Here is a 20,339-nt window from a genome sequence, read left to right on the forward strand (position 1 = left end):
AATTAACATGATAATAATAAATACACTTAAAGCCAGGGCCGGTGCTACCATTAAGGCAGAGGAGGCAGCTGCCCCAGGGCCCCAGAGCTTGTAGGGGCCCCCAGTGGCTACAAGAGCAAATCGGCCTTATAGTTCCTGAGAAAATCGATTTTAAAGTTTCAAAGGAAAAAAAAACACATTTAAAAACCTGCCGACTTTAATGGTTCATAACAAATACACCTTAAATGCTAGAAACCCTACATTTGCAGGATATGTTAAGGAGATCATTAGGAATAAGAGGGAAAAACAATTTTTCAAAAAGACTTTATAGTTTTTGAGAAAATCGATTTTAAAGTTTAGAAGGAAAAAAGTATAGTTTTAAATGCGGTAAATGTCACTTTTAGTAGTTAACCTAACGGTAGTGTAATTTTACATGCATCAAATGAAAGCGCAATAAATTTCCTGACGGGGTTTCCAGGGGGTCTATACGCAGCCGCAGCGCTTTGGACAGGGATCGCTATACAGCCGCAATATGGCTGTATGAAGATCCCTGGCATTTTTTCCTATTTTCTCAAATTTTTTTTATGTTTAGAGTGTGGGAATTTTTTTTTTTTTTAATTATGTGGGGTCCCCCCTCCTGAAACTTTTTAACCCCTTGTCCCCCATGCAGGCTGGGATATCCAGAATGTGGAGCTCCGACCGATTGGGGCTTCACACCCTGACTATACCAGCTGCAAAAAAGGTCCCTTAATGCCGATTTTTGTTCCGGGGTATCTGTTGGAGGGGTCCCCCAGGTTTATTTTGCCCTGGGGCCCCATTGTTGCTTAAACCGGCCCTGCTTAAAGCAATACAAAAACCTGGCAAGTTAGCTTTGTTTCTCTCCATGAACATCAACTACGTATGGAGGGAAGGAGGTTTAAGCCCCATTCACACGCTCAACAGCGGCCTTTTATGCAGCACAATTATCAAACAGCTTTTGTTGTGAAACAAGTTGAAACAGCTAAAAAAAAACTTTTGCTATTGTTAAAACACCTGATAAGACTGATAAGAAGTCAATGCAACAGTTGGATTGACTTCTTATCAGTCTTATCAGCTTTTTGAACAAGAACAAAATAATTTTTCTAGTTGTTTCAACTTGTATCACAACAAAAGCTGTTTGATAATTGTGCTGCATAAAAGACCGCTGTTGAGCGTGTGAATGGTGCTTAATAGTAAGATTTGAAATAGTTCACCAAAGTAATAAATAATGACAAGTTTTATATTTGGATTTAAAAGGAACTTCCCTTTGAAGGTCATCTGCAGGTCCGGTTGCTGGGTGTGGTAAGATTATACACTGATCCAGTCATTGAGATAATGGCTATGCTGCTAAAGCGTGAGTTCAAAATCCTGTGTGCACGCTATGCGTTGTAGTGCTGGGTAGCATGCGCTCATATATGTACTGTAACTAGACGTAATAGGGCCCATCTGCAAAAATGATAGCATGCCCCCTCCCCCCCCTGGTCCTGAAACATCATGCAGGTCATGTGATCAGGAGCTGGCAAATGGCAGCAGAGAGTGTTGTGCTGGGAAACAGCATCTGGAAGCAGGAAAACATTACACACACTCCTGCACATGGTTTTTCATGAGCCAACAGGGAGGTCACTTTGCTAACTAGCTGTGCTTGCAGTTTGGGAAAGGGAGAAGGAGGGGCCCCAAAGCCTCTGGGCCCCCCTGCAATGGAAGGGGTTGCAGGGGTGATTGCTACACCCATGCTTAAGCTGCTAACTTACGCCCGCTCCTTCCTGAGTACCGTGACAGACAGCCTATTGGGCCAATCACAGTGCGGGGATCACACCCTACAAAGACACTGGCCCCGATGGGGCTCAGGGTGGGAGTTAAGGAGCGGCCGGCACTTAGCCAGGAGCGGGGGTAAGTTAGCAGCATTACAGCGCATAGGATATTTAACTTGCTTTGCTCAATTTAAAGGGACACTATATGGGGGTCGGGGGAAAATGAGTTGAACTTACCAGGGGCTTCTAATGGTCCCCCGCAGGCATCCTGTGCCCACGCAGCCACTCCCCAATGCTCCGGCCCCGCCTCCGGTTCACTTCTGGAATTTCTGACTTTAAAGTCAGAAAACCACTGCGCCTGCGTTGTTGTGTCCTCGCCCCTGCTGATGTCACCAGGAGCGCACAGCGCAGGCCCAGTATGGTCTGTGTCTGCGCAGTACACTCCTGGTGACATCAGCGGGAGCGAGGACACGGGCGTGCAGGCGCAGTGGTTTTCTAAATTTAAAGTCAGAAATTCCAGAAGTGAACCGGAGGCGGGGCCGGAGCATTGGGGAGTGGCTGCGCCAACACAGGATGTCTGCGGGGGACCATTAGAAGCCCCGGATAAGTTCAGCTCATTTTCCCCCGACCCCCCTACAGTATCCCTTTAAGTTGTGTACAAAGAGAGTGCAGTTGGCACTACAGCAGGAGAAATGAGCTTGAGCGGGGAGCTGGCAGGGCCCACTCTGCTTCACTCACTATGGTGACACTGCGCCCTGAGGCTGGAGCCTCTCCAGCCTATGCCTCGGCCCGGCCCTGCTATGGTGACACTGTGTGCTCTGATCATGGCAGAAGGAGGAGAGGAGAAGATCGGCACTGCAAAGCTCCATTTATTGCGTAGTGAAGCACATTAGGCATTACACAAACAGTGACAAAGTTGCAACATACCAGTGTCAGAAGTGATGTGGGTGACGGTGGGTGCAGGGTGCTGATAGCCTTACGGCCGTTTCGGGGCCCTAGGCAAGATTGCACTTTTTGCCCAGCACTGATGGTCACCTGGCTTTGTGGTGGGGGCAAGCATCCACCAGGCCCTAAGACTCTCTCCAGGCCCTAAGGAGCTGCCTAGGATTTCCTTGTGTATGATCTGGCTTTGTGTATATGCACTTCGCCAAATGGCCATCGGGGAACCAGTGCCCTGCACCCACCACTCGCCTCTGACTCCTCTCCAGCCCCGGTATGTGCATTTATGATAATGCATAGGCCTGCAAGCACAATCTGTGCAAACTTCAGCTGCAAATCATTTGCTACTTCTGTGTCAGCCGGAGTACGCTGTCACCCCGAGGAGAAAACACCAACACCAACTATTGTGCTGCTATCCCTGTAAAGTCAACACTCTGCGCCTCTCTTACATGATCGATATCTGCCCTGGTCCCGGTGATAAGAGCAGCAGATCGGCTGTATACTGGTCCCTACAGCTCTCTTCCTGCTCAAACCACCCGTATCTGCTCTGCTCCACCCCTCCCCTTCACCATGCTAGAGATGGGGGGGATTTAATGGGCCCACCGTAGGCCTTGTGGTCTCCCGGCGTCCTGACTCCTGTCTTGGTCCCGCTAGTGGCTCCGTTACCAACTTTTGGGCTGAAGGTCGGCCGGTTCTTCTTGAATGGGGATGCTCTGCGTCATCACGCCGATCGCTACGCATCATTGCGCCGGCCGGTGTGACAGTCCTGCACATTCCAGAGTTAGAAAGCCGCTCATGCGCAGGACTGTCACATCGGCCAGCGCAATGACGAGTAGCGGTCGCGTGATGACGCAGAGCGTCCCCATTCATGAAGAAGCGGACGATCTTCATTCCCAAAGTCAGTAACGAAACCACCAGCGGGACCAGGAGAGGAGCCAGGAGGATGCTGGGAGACCACAAAGCCTATGTTGGGCTGGAGGAAGCTCCAGGTGTGGTAATATAGCAGACATTTTTAACTTTTACCTCGTAGAAGCCATATTTTTTCATTTTATATCTGCTGTGCACTCATCTCCTATGTGTATGTCTGTTAGAAGCTAGTCTGGGTGCTGGTTGGGAAATAAGTGTCACCTGGAAATGGGAAATTTGCATCTTGCAGGAAAGGGGCTGTGAATCTAATTTGAATAGTCCAGCTAAGTTGAATAGCCCACGGACACCTGGACATTGGGCTTGATTCAGAAAAGAGGGCTAACTGCTAGCACGGCCATTTTCGCATGAATTTTTGTGTTTTCGCACGATCACGAATTTTCGCGCGAAATTTTCGTGCACAAACGAATTTTCGTACGAAATCGTTATTGTTTGCACGTGAATATTCGCATTTCGTGCGAAAATGTGAAATTGCACGTGAAAATTTGTGATCGTGCAAAAATGTGAAAATTTGCGCAAAAACGGCACTCTTTTCTGAATCAAGCCCAATTGTGTCATATTTAGTCAGCCTCTAGCAAGGAAACACTTAATTCGACAATCAACCAGCCATTTGTCAGGAATAGTCTGATATGCTTGGAAGGTGTCTGCGTTGCTTTGAATTCTATATACACGATTTGTCTAGAGTCTGGTGGAACAGGAACCTTTGAAATTTGCATATAACAGCAAGCTGGGATGTTACAGAGGTCTCTGTAAACCGTCTGAGGAAATTAGATTACTTCTGGACTTGTAGCTTCGGGTTATGTTTCTTGCTATAAAAATCAGCTTGGAAGATTCAGAACCTGTAGTTCTTCAGGAGATAGCAAGAAGCTAGGACTACCCTGGTCCAACCAGCTGCCGCGTTCTCCCGCAAACAACGCTCTGACCTGTGTGCTGGTAACTTTTGATCCCTGTTTTATTTTCATTATACCAAACTGCCTTGTTGTGTGTTTTTGTAGTTACTGTGTTTTTTGAAAATATTTTGTATATATTTCTTTGTGCACTGTCCCTCTTTTTGGAATATTAACTCTTCATTTAATAAGCCTGACTTCTGATGTACTAAGCAGAGCTCACATTCCAAGACAGAGACTGCAGTGTAATTTCTTTTACAAGTTCAGTGTCTGATTGGATGCTCAGTTTGTACACTGCTAGTACCGTGTGAGTTTGTGTGTGTGTGGCGTCCCCCTATTTTGGCCTAAGCACAAAGCTGACCGAAATACGAAAATGCTTGACTGAGTGCAGGCCACTCGACAGCAGAGTGGGAATTGTCGAAGTGTCTAGCAGTTGCTAGTGGTGGCAGAGTGTGTGTTGTGAGGGAGACAGCCTTGTGTTGACTTGAATAGGGCTGCTTCCCCTCTCGATCTGGTCAAAACGAAGAACCCCCAGTCTGGGAACTGTCTCTGCAGGCTTGCCGTGGGGCCTGTTCCTGACACCAGGTAAGTGCCAGTTACATTTTTTTTTTGACTGCTTAGGGTCCCTTGAAGCAGAAAGAGAGTTCCAGCGAGGACAAGTACACAGCTGAGCTCAGATGTCACTGGGGCACAGGCAGATATCAAGCAAGCAGGTGGCATTGTGCCCTGCTGACTCTGAGTCCCTGTGTGTGACGTGTCGGATCTTGGGGGAGGAGAGATGGTATTCTGGCTGGGACACGCCCAAGAACACAGGCCCCACCCAACTGCTGGCAGCAGTCACATGGGACTTCCAATCATAATAAAGAACAAAAAAATACAAATAAATAAACACTGCCTAATAAATAATTTAATAAAAAGAAATGGGTAAACCATTTTATTATGTTTGGTGCAATCTTAATAAGTCACAGGGCCCCCCCCCCTCCTTCCTTCCACCACTGCCAGTCAGTTGGCAGTGAGCGCCCCAATCTCTGTCAGAGGTGTGTCTCCAGACTGTCAGTAGTAAAAAGTATCGAGACAATCTTCGTTCATCGTACTTTAACAAAAGGGACCCTGCAAGGCTACAAAATGATTGTCGGTTGATGAAGGTGGTATGTGTACTTTGTGAGGATTCAATTATTGATCTCTGAGTAATCTAGTATGCAGACCCTCGTCATTACCTCTTGGATGTCTGTATATTGGCTCCATCACCTAGTAACTGCATCAGGCGTGCAATCCTGAAACACGCCAATGCTGGAGACAGGAAGTTCTACACAATCTGGGATACACTGTGGAGGACTCAGGTCTCAGCGTGCACCGCCACTCGGTGGTGGAAGAGATGCAAGACATTCTGCCATCACCCCTCTTTCACCACCGGGTGGCACTGTGCCGCTGACAGGAGTTCTGCCAGCTGAGGTTAAAATGAGTGCAGCATCTTCAAATAAAAATATTGTGTTTGAAGATGCTAACGGCTTAATCATCTGAGTTTGGAGGTGGTGGTGGGTGCACCTAATTGTCAGGAGTGTGTAAGCAGCCACACCATAGGCTTGAGTCACAAAAACATGAAACATCTTATCACAGTCGCGCTATAACGCGCTTTTTGCACGCAAACACGAATTTGCGCACAAAATCGCATCTGTTTTGTGCGAAACGGACAGGATTTTGCACGCAAATTTGCATTTGTGCGCAAAAATCTTTACTCACGTTGTAACGCTAGCACGACCGTGATAAGCGTTATCATAGCTTTGTGGAACAAGCCCCATGTGTTTTATTATCCGCCCTCTCGGATGTTTGGAACATTACTGTATAGGAACACAGGCCTGTGCGACACTTTCTAAGCCTGTCAGCCGGGGCCAGAATCCAGCAGGAACAGCACTCCTGCAATCACTTCAACCAAATAAATGGAGACGGCACATTCATGGTTTTAGTAATTCAAGCTGTACTGAGAACACACAGAGGTACACACGACATTGCTGAGGAAGGGCAACTCCCGAAACACGTCATGTGCAGGGATGGGCTTCCGAGTACTAAAGTACTCAAATTTGGCATTCTAATGAAGATTAATTACTGCACCTGTGACCGCGGGATGGGGGGTTACAGAAGTTACCCAGAAGTCTGTGGATCCTATGCGTGTCACCGCTGTAATACGAGACCTATGGGACGCGTTCCACCACTCACTACCGCATTTCCACATCCTCCTTCTGGCGAAAATCGACTTGAAAGCCTATCCCTGGTCCTGTGCACCTCTGTGTGCTCTCAGTTTGTTTTGTCTGGAGCATGATTTTATAGTCGTGGAGCACACACAAAGAGTTGTATCAGATGCTCTTTATTGATACACAGGTAGCACAGATAATATTCAGACCACAAGGTTTATCAGTGATTGGATGGTAAGGATCCTCCTCTTGCCCTGATCAGTCAGATCCCGCTATAGGCAGGTGATGGCAGAGCTGTAATGACAAGAGGGACAGTGTGAGACCCAGCAGGTGGAGATAAGGACTGCATTCTCCCATGGATGAAATAACAAGAGATGACTGTTCTTATAAACTGAGGCAAGGCTAGGCTGCGCTGCAGCAGAAACTCCTGTATGTGAGATATGAGAGTGGAGGAGCTGTATAAGGGAACGGAGTTGTATTGCTGCTGCTGTATTAGATGGAGATTACTGCTGCCCACAGTAGTATAAATCATCATCAACTACTTCCATGTTTATGGTAAGCAAAAAGAATACAACTTCACTACACAAGGTAGACAGTGCTGGAACAAGGGCTGCTTGGCCCAAATGCAACCAGGATAGATAAGAAGTGTCTCCTCAATACAAATTTATTTAGGACACATCCCAACAGATAAAATGAGCATCAAGCTATAGGGTTATGTCCTATATAAATGTATATTGAGGAGACACTGTGCGGATCTTCTTATCTATCCTACTTCCATGTTTATAGACTTCATATCCTTCTGTGACTGCCGTTTATATTTCCTTTTTTTAATGCTTTCAATAGTAGATACTTTCAGGTTTTGGAAATAATATAACAAAAATAAAATAAACTATTGCATTGTGTTTTTGGAATGGCATTGACCTGCTGCAGCAGATCATGGACCCCCAGCTCCTCCTCAGTGACTGCCTAAAGCTGCCTCCCCTCCCCATCTCCTCTCTGGCAGTCAGAACTCCCCCCCCCCCCACCACCACCAGTCACATGGTCACACAGTACTGCAATCCTATGTGCAATCATGGATGATGGGAAAGTGGCTGAAGTACCGGTGGACGGATGAGCGGATGGGTGGCAATGCAAACACAATGGCCAATGTGAACAGCGCTGTTTACGCATATGCAGTGTTTTTGGTGTAGTGTGAATCCAGCCTTATTCTGCACAAAGGGGGGGGGAGAAGCGGAAGCATGGGGGAGGAGGGGAGGCGGTTGACAGAAGAGAGGGGGGGTGCCCACCATGATACTACTGCTGCAGGGGCGGGCCACTTAATGTATGCCCCTGCAGGTCAGACATGTTGACTGGAGAAATGAACAGATGGGAGGGGCGGTTATTTGTAGAAATGTTATTATGTTTTGAATGTTATAATGGCAACGACTAAGGACTCAGCAGGCTCAGAAACGCGTCAGCTGCTGTCTGGCTAAATGACAAATCTCACTGACACTCTGGGGCCCGTATTCAATTCATATTTTTCTCCTAAGTTTTCTCACAGGTGACATTTTCACGCATTGACCTCAATTCTGGTAGGGTTCTGGTAGGGTTTTCAATCAAATGACTTCATGTATGGTAATTTACCTCATGTGGTAATGACATTTACCTTAAAACTGATCGGTAAATGATGTGCTAACATGTCCCCTAGTTTCCATGAGAATAGCTGTTTTCGGTAAAATTAATGCAAATTAACTCATGAATTACCTTATAATTTACCTCATGAGGTAAAACATGACTAAAACCCACCAGAATTGCTAAATGTCATCACCTCATGAGCTAAATTACCTCACATGAGATTTGATTGTTAATCCTACCAGAAATGAGGCCATTGATTTGACGCAGTTTAAATGCATTTTCCTATGCAGAAACTGCGCACAAACACAGGCAAGTGTGACTGCTGCCTGAACAGAAAATTCTCTGGCGGATCTACACACATCAAAAAAGCGGAAGATTTGGTAACAGATGAGCGCTGCTACCTGCTGAGCGGTTATACAACAGTTGGTTGAAGGGTCCCTAAGCAGGACCATAAAATGGGCAAATGAACTTACCTGGGGCTCCCTCCTGCTCCTTGTAGTCGGTGAGGTCCCTCGACGTCCTCCGGGCTCCCTAGTTTCTGCCCCGGGCGCTTCAGTTAGAGCAGTGACTTCGCCCGAAGCTGTGGACCACTGTGCATGTACGGCACCTCCATGCACCCGTCTTGCTTGGTTGCCTGTTGCCATAAGTTCTGTGTGCCCATGGTTCTTGAAAGAATGACCCACCCATGCACAAAATGGGACCTCACCCACTACGAGGGGCTGGAGGCAGCCCCAGGTAAGTTTATTTGCCCATTTTATGGTTCTGCTCAGGGTCCCTTTAATGAAAGCAGCCCCCAGCTAACCGATCAGCAGCCAGTGAGTGTCAGTTCAGCATAGCTTGGCTTTTTGGAGAATTTTGTGCAAATCACTGCTGTCACATGATCGGCTCAAGTTCTTCTATTTCCACTTACATCACTTCTGAGGGTCCACGCAGGCATAGTCACACACTGGAATACAGCACTTCTTCTTCCCGGGGCAGTGGCAGTCTTTGGTGCACTCCCCATTCTCCAAGGGGGGACGGCTGCACCTGGTCACAGGGGGTTTGCATTTTCCAGCCTTTACTGTAACAGACGTAACAAGGATAACAAGATTAGTATTAATAATAATAAAAATAATAATCCAGCAAAACTTTCCAAACTTTTGGCATTTCCTTTCCCCTCAGGCGGCGATGTGGCAGCTTGGTTTTGTGGAGCTGAGCATGATGTCCGTCACATTTCCAGAGACAATTTCAGACTGAAATCCAACATTAGCGATGCGGTCTGTCGTGCCCAGCACACCACATCCCTCAAAACAGTCCTTCAGAGATCACCGTGCTATTGTGTGGTGTTCCCTGTCTAGCCACCGGCCATGCGCGCTTACCGTCACTTCCTGCTTTGGGTATGCGGGAGCGTATTGTTAAAATACACTTCCAGGAATGCGTGCTGCAACGCCGCGTCAGTAATTTTTGAATCATCCACGCCTCTCCATCAGGGGCGGCGCCAGGGGGGTGCTTGGGGGTGCTCGAGCACCCCCTAGAATTGTCCAAGCACCCCCAAAGCACCCCCTGGAGTGAACTGACTTCAGGCGTCTAAAAGACGCCAAGTCAGTTCACACAGCGGCAGCACGGAGCAGCAGGCAGGGCTACCGTAAGATGGCCGCCCGGAGCCCTGTTCTGCAGACTTCGAGTCTGCAGTGCATGGCTTTGGGCGGCCATTTTCCCGTAGCCCTGCTCTCTGCATGCAGGCAGGAAGTCTCGTCGTGACGTCGGGAAGGAAGAGGATCGTGGGCGCGCGGGCGCTGCGCGCCACAATGAGGTCGGGACTCGGGACAGGAGGTCGGGAAAGAAGGTCTTCTGGCTGTAGGTGAGTAAATGGGTTTTTCTTTTCTTTTTCAGGTGATGCTGATTGTGCATATTGGGGTCATATCTGCTACGGATTGTGCATATTGGGGTCATATCTGCTACGGATTGTGCATATTGGGGTCATATCTGCTACGGATTGTGCATATTGGGGTCATATCTGCTACGGATTGTGCATATTGGGGCCATATCTGCTACCGATTGTGCATATTGGGGTCATTTCTGCTACCGATTGTGCATATTGGGGTCATTTCTGCTACCGATTGTGCATATTGGGGTCATATCTGCTACGGATTGTGCATATTGGGGTCATATCTGCTATGGATTGTGCATATTGGGGTCATATCTGCTACGGATTGTGCATATTGGGGCCATATCTGCTACCGATTGTGCATATTGGGGTCATTTCTGCTACCGATTGTGCATATTGGGGTCATTTCTGCTACCGATTGTGCATATTGGGGTCATTTCTGCTACCGATTGTGCATATTGGGGTCATATCTGCTACGGATTGTGCATATTGGAGTCATATCTGCTACCGATTGTGCATATTGGGGTCATATCTGCTACCGATTGTGCATATTGGGGTCATATCTGCTACCGATTGTGCATATTGGGGTCATTTCTGCTACGGATTGTGCATATTGGGGTCATATCTGCTACCGATTGTGCATATTGGGGCCATATCTGCTACCGATTGTGCATATTGGGACCATATCTGCCACCGATTGTGCATATTGGGACCATATCTGCTACCGATTGTGCATATTGGGACCATATCTGCTACCGATTGTGCATATTGGGACCATATCTGCTACCGATTGTGCATATTGGGGCCATATCTGCTACCGATTGTGCATATTTTGGTCATATCTGCTACCGATTGTGCATATTGGGGTCATATCTGCTACCGATTGTGCATATTGGGGCCATATCTGATAACGATTGTGCATATTGGGGCCATATCTGATAACAATTGTGCATATTGGGGCCATATCTGATAACGATTGTGCATATTGGGGCCATATCTGATAACGATTGTGCATATTGGGGCCATATCTGATAACGATTGTGCATATTGGGGCCATATCTGATAACGATTGTGCATATTGGGGCCATATCTGATAACGATTGTGCATATTGGGGTCATATCTGCTACCGATTGTGCATATTGGGGCCATATCTGATAACGATTGTGCATATTGGGGCCATATCTGATAACGATTGTGCATATTGGGGCCATATCTGATAACGATTGTGCATATTGGGGCCATATCTGATAACGATTGTGCATATTGGGGCCATATCTGATAACGATTGTGCATATTGGGGTCATATCTGCTACCGATTGTGCATATTGGGGTCATTGGACGTGTTTTTTGTTAAAATCTGCTCACATTACGTGTATTTTCTTGAGAAAACCTGCACAATTATGTGAATTTTCTGGGAAAAGGGTCACCAAAACTTGGGCCCTCTGTCTTTGCGTTGCACTTTTAAAGGGAACCCGAGGTGAGAATAATATTGAGGCTGCCATATTTATCTCCCTTTAAGCAATACCAGTTGCCTGGCTGCCGTGCTGGTCCTCTGCCTCTTATTCTTTCAACCATAGACCCTGAACAAGCATGCAGCAGGTCAGGGGTTTCTGACAATATTGTCAGAACTGACAAGATTAGCTGCATGGCTTGTTTCTGGTGTAATTCAGTTCACTACTACAGCCAAATAGATCAGCAGGGCTGCCAGGCAACTAGTATTGTTTAAAAGGAAATAAATATGGCAGCCACCATATCACTCTCACCCTGGGTTCACATTAAATTACAGTTAGCCCCGCCCTCATCCGGTCATGACCACGCCCATTTTTCGCCTTGTAGCCACACCCATTTTTTGCCCCGGAAATTGGTCCAGCACCTGCATAGCACCCCCTAAAAAAATTTCCTGGAGCCGCCACTGCTTGCCATACACTAACATGACTTCCGCCTCGACACAGATGCAAGTCGATGCAGAAGCTGTGCGGTAACATAGTTCTGGACCTGCGTCGGGAATCCTGTGAAATCATCACTTCTGTTGCTCTGTATCGTCACAGTATGAAAGTCTCCATAGACTTTCACAGCGCGGCGGAGGGGTGCGGTAAAAATACACCACCCCGCTGTGAAAGGGCCATGAATAATATGCCACAAGTGCATGTGATAGAAGGACATCCACAACAAGAAGCAAAGATTGTGAACAGGAAAGGCTGATAATGAATGTACTATGCAGAGAAGTCACAGCGCTGCTCAATGCCTGGCCTAAAATCCTTATCCTGCTATTAAAAAAATTAAGTAAAAATGTCATACAGCAAAAAAAAAAAAGAGAAAAAAAGAAGAACAGTATATTATGTTTACAAAACAGGGAGGGCCATGCAGGCCTGGGATGGTGTACAGGAGTTCTCTTATGGTGGCCATACACGATACAATAAAAACATTCGATTTTCCGGTTTATTCGATCTAAATCAAATCGAATGAAAATTGAAATTATTTTTTTTCGATGCAAAAATTTGAATGATTATCCCGTTTTTTTCTAGAAAAGTCTGATCGGACATGCTGGAAAAATCTTTATATTCGATCAAACAGACTACTCAAACTAAATTACCTAATCGAAAAAAAATGAAAAATGGTACCATGTATGGGCACCTTAAAGAGGCACTTAAGTGAGGAAAAAAAATTGAGTTTTACTCACCTGGGGCTTACCTCAGCCCCCTGCAGCTGATCGGTGCCCACGACGAGTCGCTCTGATGCTCCGGGTCCCGCCGGCGGCCACTTCCGGTTTCGCCGTCAGGACCCGTCAGGCTGGGGAACGCGGCTCATGCTACGCGTTCCCAGCCAAAATAGCACCCCTATGCGGCCATATGTCCGCATACGGGTGCCTATGCGGACATATGGCCGCATAGGGGGTGCTATTTTGGCTGGGAACGCGTAGCATGAGCCGCGTTCCCCAGCCTGACGGGTCCTGACGGCGAAACCGGAAGTGGCCGCCGGCGGGACCCGGAGCATCAGAGCGACTCGTCGTGGGCACCGATCAGCTGCAGGGGGCTGAGGTAAGCCCCAGGTGAGTAAAACTCAATTTTTTTTCCTCACTTAAGGTTCACTTTAAGAGGTGTTGGTGAGAGTGACAGACCTAGTATAGGGTTCAGGTATATCCAGCCTGAGAACATGGAACTCTGGCTCCTACACTATACAGACCAGAAAAGGATTAGGATGGATGCAGCCCTGGCTAAGATAGCAGTTTTATCCCACCTGGCTTTTTTAAAGTAAACCAGAGCTGAAGAAATAAGAAAAAATGATACTTACCCACTGCGTCCTCCAGCAGCACAAACACGTCCCACGCCGTCCTCCCGCGGTCTGCTGTTCAGCCGTGATCAGCCCCGGTAACTATCTCAGACACGTCCAGTCTGGGTCTTATCCACGGGAGGTCCACACATGCGCAGTAGACCCAGACTGGACGTGACTGAGCCAGTTACCGGTGCTGATCATGTCTGAACGGCAGACCGTGGTAGAACGGCGTGGGTCTCAAACGCATTTATGCTGAGGAAGATAGCTGCAGGTAAGTATCGATTTTTCTTATTTCTTCAGCTCTGGTACACTTTAAGTAATATTTGGTGAGCATCCACCAGGCCCCTTGACTCTCTCCAGGCCCTAGGTTTGGATGATCCGGCCCTGATAAAGACCTATAATCTATAACATTAGAAAGTCCTGTTTATGGACAGTCATGGCTAAGACAAAGGGTCTCGTTGATGACCTGCAGCTGTGTATAGTGGCTGCTCACAAGTCAGAAAAGGGCAACAAGGCCATTTCTAAATGTTTTCAAGTTCCAGTGGCTACAGTGCAAAGTATTATTAAAAAATACAAGATGTTCGGCACTGTGGAAAATCTCAGAGGATGTGGTCAGAAAGCCAAAAGTGACACCTGTGCTGGACAGGAGGCTAGTGAGAGAGGTGTAAAAGGAATCCAAGGATCACCACCAAGGCCATTGTGGTGAATCTGGGCTCTGCTGGTGGCAATGTCTCAAGGCAGACAATCCAACGGACAGTACACACTGCTGGGTTCCACAGATGCAGAACAAAGAGGACTCCAGATAAGGCACACAAACGCTTGCTTGGCCTTTGCAAATGCTCATCTGCACAAAGAAGAAGACTTCTGGTCTTCTGTGTTATGGGTAGATGGAACAAAATTTGAATTGTTTGGTCACAATGATGTTTCCTTCACTTGGCATAAAAAAGGAGAAGCCTTCAACCCAAAGAACACCATCCCCACTGTCATACATGGTGGTGGGAACCTAATGCTTTGGGGGTATTTTTTAGCCAATGGACCAGGGAACCTAATCACAGTAAGCGGCACCATGAAAAAAGCGCAATACATGAGGATTACCAACGACACCATCAGGCAGTCTGCAGAGAAACTTGGCCTTGGCCACCAGTGGACATTTCTGCATGACAATGACACAAAACACACCGCAAATGTGGTGAAGAAATGGTTAGCAGACAACAACATTAACATTTGGAATGGCCCAGCCAGAGTCCTGACTTGTATCCAATTGAGAATCTGCGGAGGGAGCTAAAGATCAGGGTGATGATGGCAAGAAGACCTTCCAACCTGAAAGATTTGGAGCTCATTGTTAAAGATGAATGGGCAAAAATACCTGAGGAGACATGCAACAAGCTGGTCTGCAATTATAGGAAGCATTTGATTATTGAGAAGGGGATGAATAATGTTGGACTGGACACTTTTTGTTCAAATGCAAATAAAAGCTGAGAAATGTTTTTTCCCTCAATAATGCCTCTTGTACATTATCTTATTATCTTTTGGGAGACACCAAAATGAGAGACATCTTTTGGGAGACATCTTTTTGGGAGACACCAGATGTCATTTCCCGTCAAAAAATTACTTGCTGGTTGAATAAAAACAACTTTAAGTCAACATTTGCCAGGGGTTTGAATAATTATGGGCAGCACTGTATATACCTCATGAGTGCAGCTGTACTGGTTTGTGTCTCTTTATTTGATGTTTGCAGTTTGTACCAGTGCTTGCACCTTGGTGGCCAGTCTATAGTATTATTAATACAGTATAATCTGATTACAGTATACTCTGTTATAGTAAAGCTGGGTTATAGTAAACTAAGTGTCCAAGGCCAAGCATAATTATAAGTAGGGGCAAACCCAGGATTTTTAAGGGGGGGTTTCCTGAAAGGTCTCCCTCAACCACGCACAATACAGTATAACAATGTGGTTGGACATCATGCTGGGTACTAGGATTCCGATCTGCTCCCAATCGACAACGGGATAATTCAGGAGCAGTATGGATACAGATAATAATGAGGACAGCCGACATCAGTGGCGTAGCTAAGGAGCTGTGGGCCCGGGTGCAAGTTTTACAGTGGGGCCCCCCAAGCACTCTATACATAACAAATGATACGATGCACCAAAACCTGCCAATGGCAACTACAGTGTCTGAGGTTCAAGAAGGGTATGGGGAGCAGTTTGTTAATGATTACTACTGTTAAAAGTATCTATAGAAGTGATTATTATGAGCACTGGACCAATAGAGAACTAATACTGAAGTTGAGGGAGGGCCCTTTGGGGCCCCTCTGGCCCAAGGGCCCCGATGCGGTCACAACTGCCCCTGGCCGACATTGCTAATGAAGGGGAAAGTGAAGTATTCACACAGCAAGGCACAGGGCTGTGCTCATACCTGGCTCTGTGCTCTGTTAACTGCCCCAGAGCAGCTCCATGCTCTGTCCATTCAAAGTCAACTGTAGTGGGGAAAGAAAGGGGGCGGGGCTGTGAGCTGCAGGATACCTGCAGATATTCTGGTGTCTCAACTAGAGCCTGTCCCCAGACACTGCACCGGCCCTGGTCTGAGGGGGATTCTGGGCAGCTGTAACCCCCCCCCCCCCCCCCCCATCGTTTGCCTATGATAGGTCTATGGGAGTAACACCTGGCGTAGTAAACCCAGATATAATAGAACTTCTGTTAACCTGTGGTCCCTTCAGTATTCTGTGTCCAGCTATAGTGGAAAGTGGGTGGGCTCCTGCCTCACATGTCAGTCAGATACCCATGTGCCCTGGTCAGTGGTCAGCCACTTGTAGGCTGCTCACTATCTGCACCCTACGCTGGGTCTGCCTGGATTACCTCATAATCAGCAATGGGGGATGGGGGGAGCACTTGGAGGCCCCAGGGAGATTGCCCAAGTTTCCCCTATGGTATTACTAATCCGTATCTGCACATTTTACTATGAACTGCAATCCCTCAGCTCAGTACATCAGCTCCAGTTAGCAAATTCTTCTCTAGCTCCTCCTACCTTACAGTATCGGGTATAACATGATTGGCACTGCCTTGTCACATGACTGCCTCTTTCCCACATTCAGCTCAGTCACTTACCTTCAGGTCCAACGCAAGTCCGTTGTGGCTTGGCATAATCAGAGGCCATGATGGCCGCAGAGCAGAGGAGGAGCAGCAGGAGGACGCTGGTGGACGGAGACATGGCTGGTGTCTGCAGGAGTGTGAGATACGTGGAGTGTATGGCGTGTTTTTTATAGGGAGGCTGAGGAGGGGATGAGGGGGGGGACATGTCACATGTGACCAGAACATTAGCCAATCTCCAGGAACCAGCCGCACTGGATTCTCATAATTACTCAACCGTTCTACCTGAAAAATTGAATTAACTCTGTCTGAAGCTTATTGTTGTGTTGAGGAACTTCTTAGTGACTCACTGGGGCTGATTCAGTCAGATTACAGAAAGCTGCTGTATTTGGTACATTTATTGCAGCCAGGCGCTCAGCTGTACTTGCACAATGCAGATACTGCACCCCTCATTCATAGAAGCCATGGGAGCCTTAGTGTACCGGGAAGCTGAGCTTATGACTCAGCGCCGCTCATCATGGGCTGTGACTGGCTGCTCCTCTCCGCTCAGGTGCTGCATTTCTCAACTTATTCAGCTTTATGGAAATCAGGAAACAGCTTATTCAAATCAAATACGAAATAGCTTTATTGGCATGACTAAGATTCATACAGGCATTGCCTAAGCAGGGGGAAATGGGGGACACAGAAAAGGGTGGGGGCAGAAAACGCAATCGCAATCGGTTTCCTGCCTCGATTGTCGTTGCGTTGCCAGATCAGAATCTTATGTCTGTGGATACCAGGCAGTCAAGCCTGGGGGGTCTCTGCTGTCTTCATAGGAGTTAGCAGAGTTCTTTTCATGAAGCCTGGTGCCTGTGGCCAGACTCCCTGGCACCGCTAGGGGCAGATTCAGATGCATGTGGTATATGATTTTTTGCATATTTACGGAATACCGTAAATAGGATAGTTATGAGAGCGGTATCATTGGATTTGTAGAGTCGGGCTGAATCTTTTGATACCAGGCTAGAGGGGCAAGGGGCTGCTACAACCAAGTTATTAAACTTCTCAGGAACTGGACCCCCTACCCTATTCAAGTCTGATGTCATAGGAATTGTCATCATCTGAGTAATATTAATCTGTTATCAGCGCCCTGTGGCATTTATCGGTTTTGAGTTACAGCGTTGTATAAGTTTAAACCTGTATCTCTCTCCAAGGACTTGAACTGTGGTTGGTTTGTAATTCAGAGGGGGCAGGCGCAGGCATTGCCACACCCCCGAACCAGCTTCATCAAAAGCACATTACCAGCAGGCGGACCTCAGTCCTCCAAATTCCATCTTTATGAGAGCCTGTCTGCTGCTAGCCAGAGGACCGTGTGGTTAGCGGCCATCTTGTCTGAACTTTGCTACTGAACTGGAACAAAGGAACTTTACAAGTTTTCCAAGAAAGGACATATTTCCATGAGTCTAAGTATTTCTCCCTTTTATTTTTTACACTGTGTTATCATTTGTCTCTATAATTGTTTATTTTAATGATTTTCTGTATATATTAATTATTAATATTGCATATTTAATAAACGACGCAAACGTAATTTATTTATTCAGCTATCCTGCTATTCAGCCGCACAAGCTGAACCTGGTCTCTAAAGTGTCGCTACTATTGTCGCTAGCTAGACAGAATAGAGTGTGTTTAACCATTTTTATTAGCAGGGCTAGGCTCAGCCAGTCAGTGGGCTCCTCTGTCCCATGGTAATAGAGGTGGTGGCAGTTATACCCTGAAATAGTGTGTAAATTGTAATTACCGTAACTCACAGGCTCCCTTCTAGTCGGTCTGCTGCCAAAATCCCAGCGATTTCTGCGCACCGATTGCAACCACAGCTTGCATGGTCTGTGTGCTGAAACCAATTGGAAGGCATTTTGCGGTCTGGCAACCAGGGGTCCTGTGACAGGTGGTATCTCACACTGACACCAAAATACACAAAAACATGCACGGCAATCTTAGTGAAAAATCTTACCGCTATAATCATGTGTGTAACAGCTGGCATTTTATATCACAAGCCATATGTGGAGGCTCAGATGACCCTTATTGTGAACAACAGGTGTGCTTTGCTTCAGATATACGCTGCAAAGAGGGAGATTTGATGTGAAAAAAGATATAGGAGCTTAAAAGTGAATAGTAAACCCAAAGCTTGGTGCCAGCCAGTTCTGCCTCTGCATCTCCAGAAGAGTCCATGCAGATTGGTTCCTTCTACTCATCATCTGCAGAGAAGCTCAGGAGGCGTTCTGAAGGGTTATGCCTCTATTGCCGAGGTAAGGGACACCTGGCCAAGCAGGAAATGGCCGGTATAGTTGTTTCTGTCTCTCCAGCCAGTTCTGCCTCTAGTCTCTGGAAGAGTCCATGCAGATTAGTTCCTTCAAATTATCATCTGCAGAGAAGCTCAGAAGGCATTCTGAAGGGTTATGCCTCTGTTGAAGATGTAAGGGACGCCTGGCCAAGGCCTGTCCAGAAAAGAAGAAGTCAGAAAAGTTACTCCAGTGCCTAAGTGGGGTCGAGGAAACTCACTTAGGCGAGCAGGTATTTCCTCTCAAGTCTGAACGTGTGTTATTACCAATAGTCGTTTCTTGGGGTGATTGGTCACATAACTGCAAAGCCTTTCTTGATGGTGGTGTTGCTGGTAATGTCTTGGATATTTCTCCGGCCCAGAAATTGGGCATCCCTGCCTTGCCATTATCAGCGAAAGTTTGTATAACAGCTATTGAAGATTCTCCTTTACAATTTTTTTAGTTAAAAATATCTTCTCCACTCATGATTCTTGGTCTGCCACGGCTCAGATAGCATAATCCAGCTACTGGGACTGGCAATCTGGACAACTCTTCATAGTGTTGACTTTAATATTGAAAAATCGCCTGATCCAAACAAACAGTTTTGTGAATTGCCACCCCGTCAACCATACAATTGTCCAATTGACCTACACCCAGGTACCATGCCACCCCAAGGTTGTTTGTTTAATTGTTTAGGTCCTGAGAAAATAGCCATTAAAGATAGAATCCAAGAAAATCTCTCCAATGGATTCATTTGGCCTTTTACTTCTCCTGCTGGGGCTGGATTTTTCTTTGTAGAGAAAAAGGATGGGGGTCTCAGACCATCCATGTATTGAGTATAAAGGGTTAAACAAGATGTGGAGATATATTGAGGTGCTGATGATATTAAGGATAACAGGAACATATTTCCTTCATTTTTTTTGACTATCATATGGGATTGTCTGTTAGCCAGTCTTCCTGGAATTCCATATAAAGTGAAAATTACCTATCATTGTCTGCTTCTAATTAGGAAACCCTTAATTAGTTGCTGTGAAGCCTATACAGGTGGTCAGACCATGTTGTCTGAATAATGTCTCCGAGGTGTATTGTGTTTGGGAGCAATTGTCACCTATCACACAGGACATCCTGCTGCAATGTGAAAGCCTTAATCAATTGTCACCTGTAACCTGGGGAGATTGGAAGTGAAGGAAGTCTTTTGTTTTGTGTGTGTGCTATAGTACCCTTTTCATGTATGTGGATCTCTGGAAATCCCATTTATGTCTGAGAACGGAGACAGGAAAACGCCTTAATCAAGTTTTCACCTGGAGTTGAAAGCCTAACTTCACAATCTTTGATGTATAGTAGACTTTTACCTGGAAATGGAATATGTCTGAGATTTAATTAAAACCTAGTTCCTCCCCTCCCCAAGTAAGTTGCAGCCTCCAGGCGTAGCTCAGAGTATAAAAAGCAGAGGCAAATGCCTAGTGACCATCTGCTCTGGGAGTTAGCGCATAGCTAGAGTCGATCTCGACTTCCGG

At 46.6% G+C, this 20,339-nt stretch overlaps 1 long non-coding RNA gene across 1 annotated transcript; it reads right to left on the reverse strand.

The window, feature by feature from the left end:
* Window positions 1-6,856: 6,856 nt before the first annotated feature.
* Window positions 6,857-16,662, reverse strand: LOC137570297 (uncharacterized). The gene is made up of 3 exons (XR_011030996.1): window positions 16,547-16,662; window positions 9,212-9,361; window positions 6,857-6,981 (listed from the first exon to the last, which is right to left on the reverse strand). It is a non-coding gene; the product is annotated as an uncharacterized lncRNA (long non-coding RNA).
* Between the last annotated feature and the right edge of the window lie 3,677 nt (window positions 16,663-20,339).

The sequence above is a fragment of the Hyperolius riggenbachi genome, chromosome 4 (genome assembly GCF_040937935.1).
Source record: "Hyperolius riggenbachi isolate aHypRig1 chromosome 4, aHypRig1.pri, whole genome shotgun sequence".
NCBI lineage: Eukaryota > Metazoa > Chordata > Amphibia > Anura > Hyperoliidae > Hyperolius > Hyperolius riggenbachi.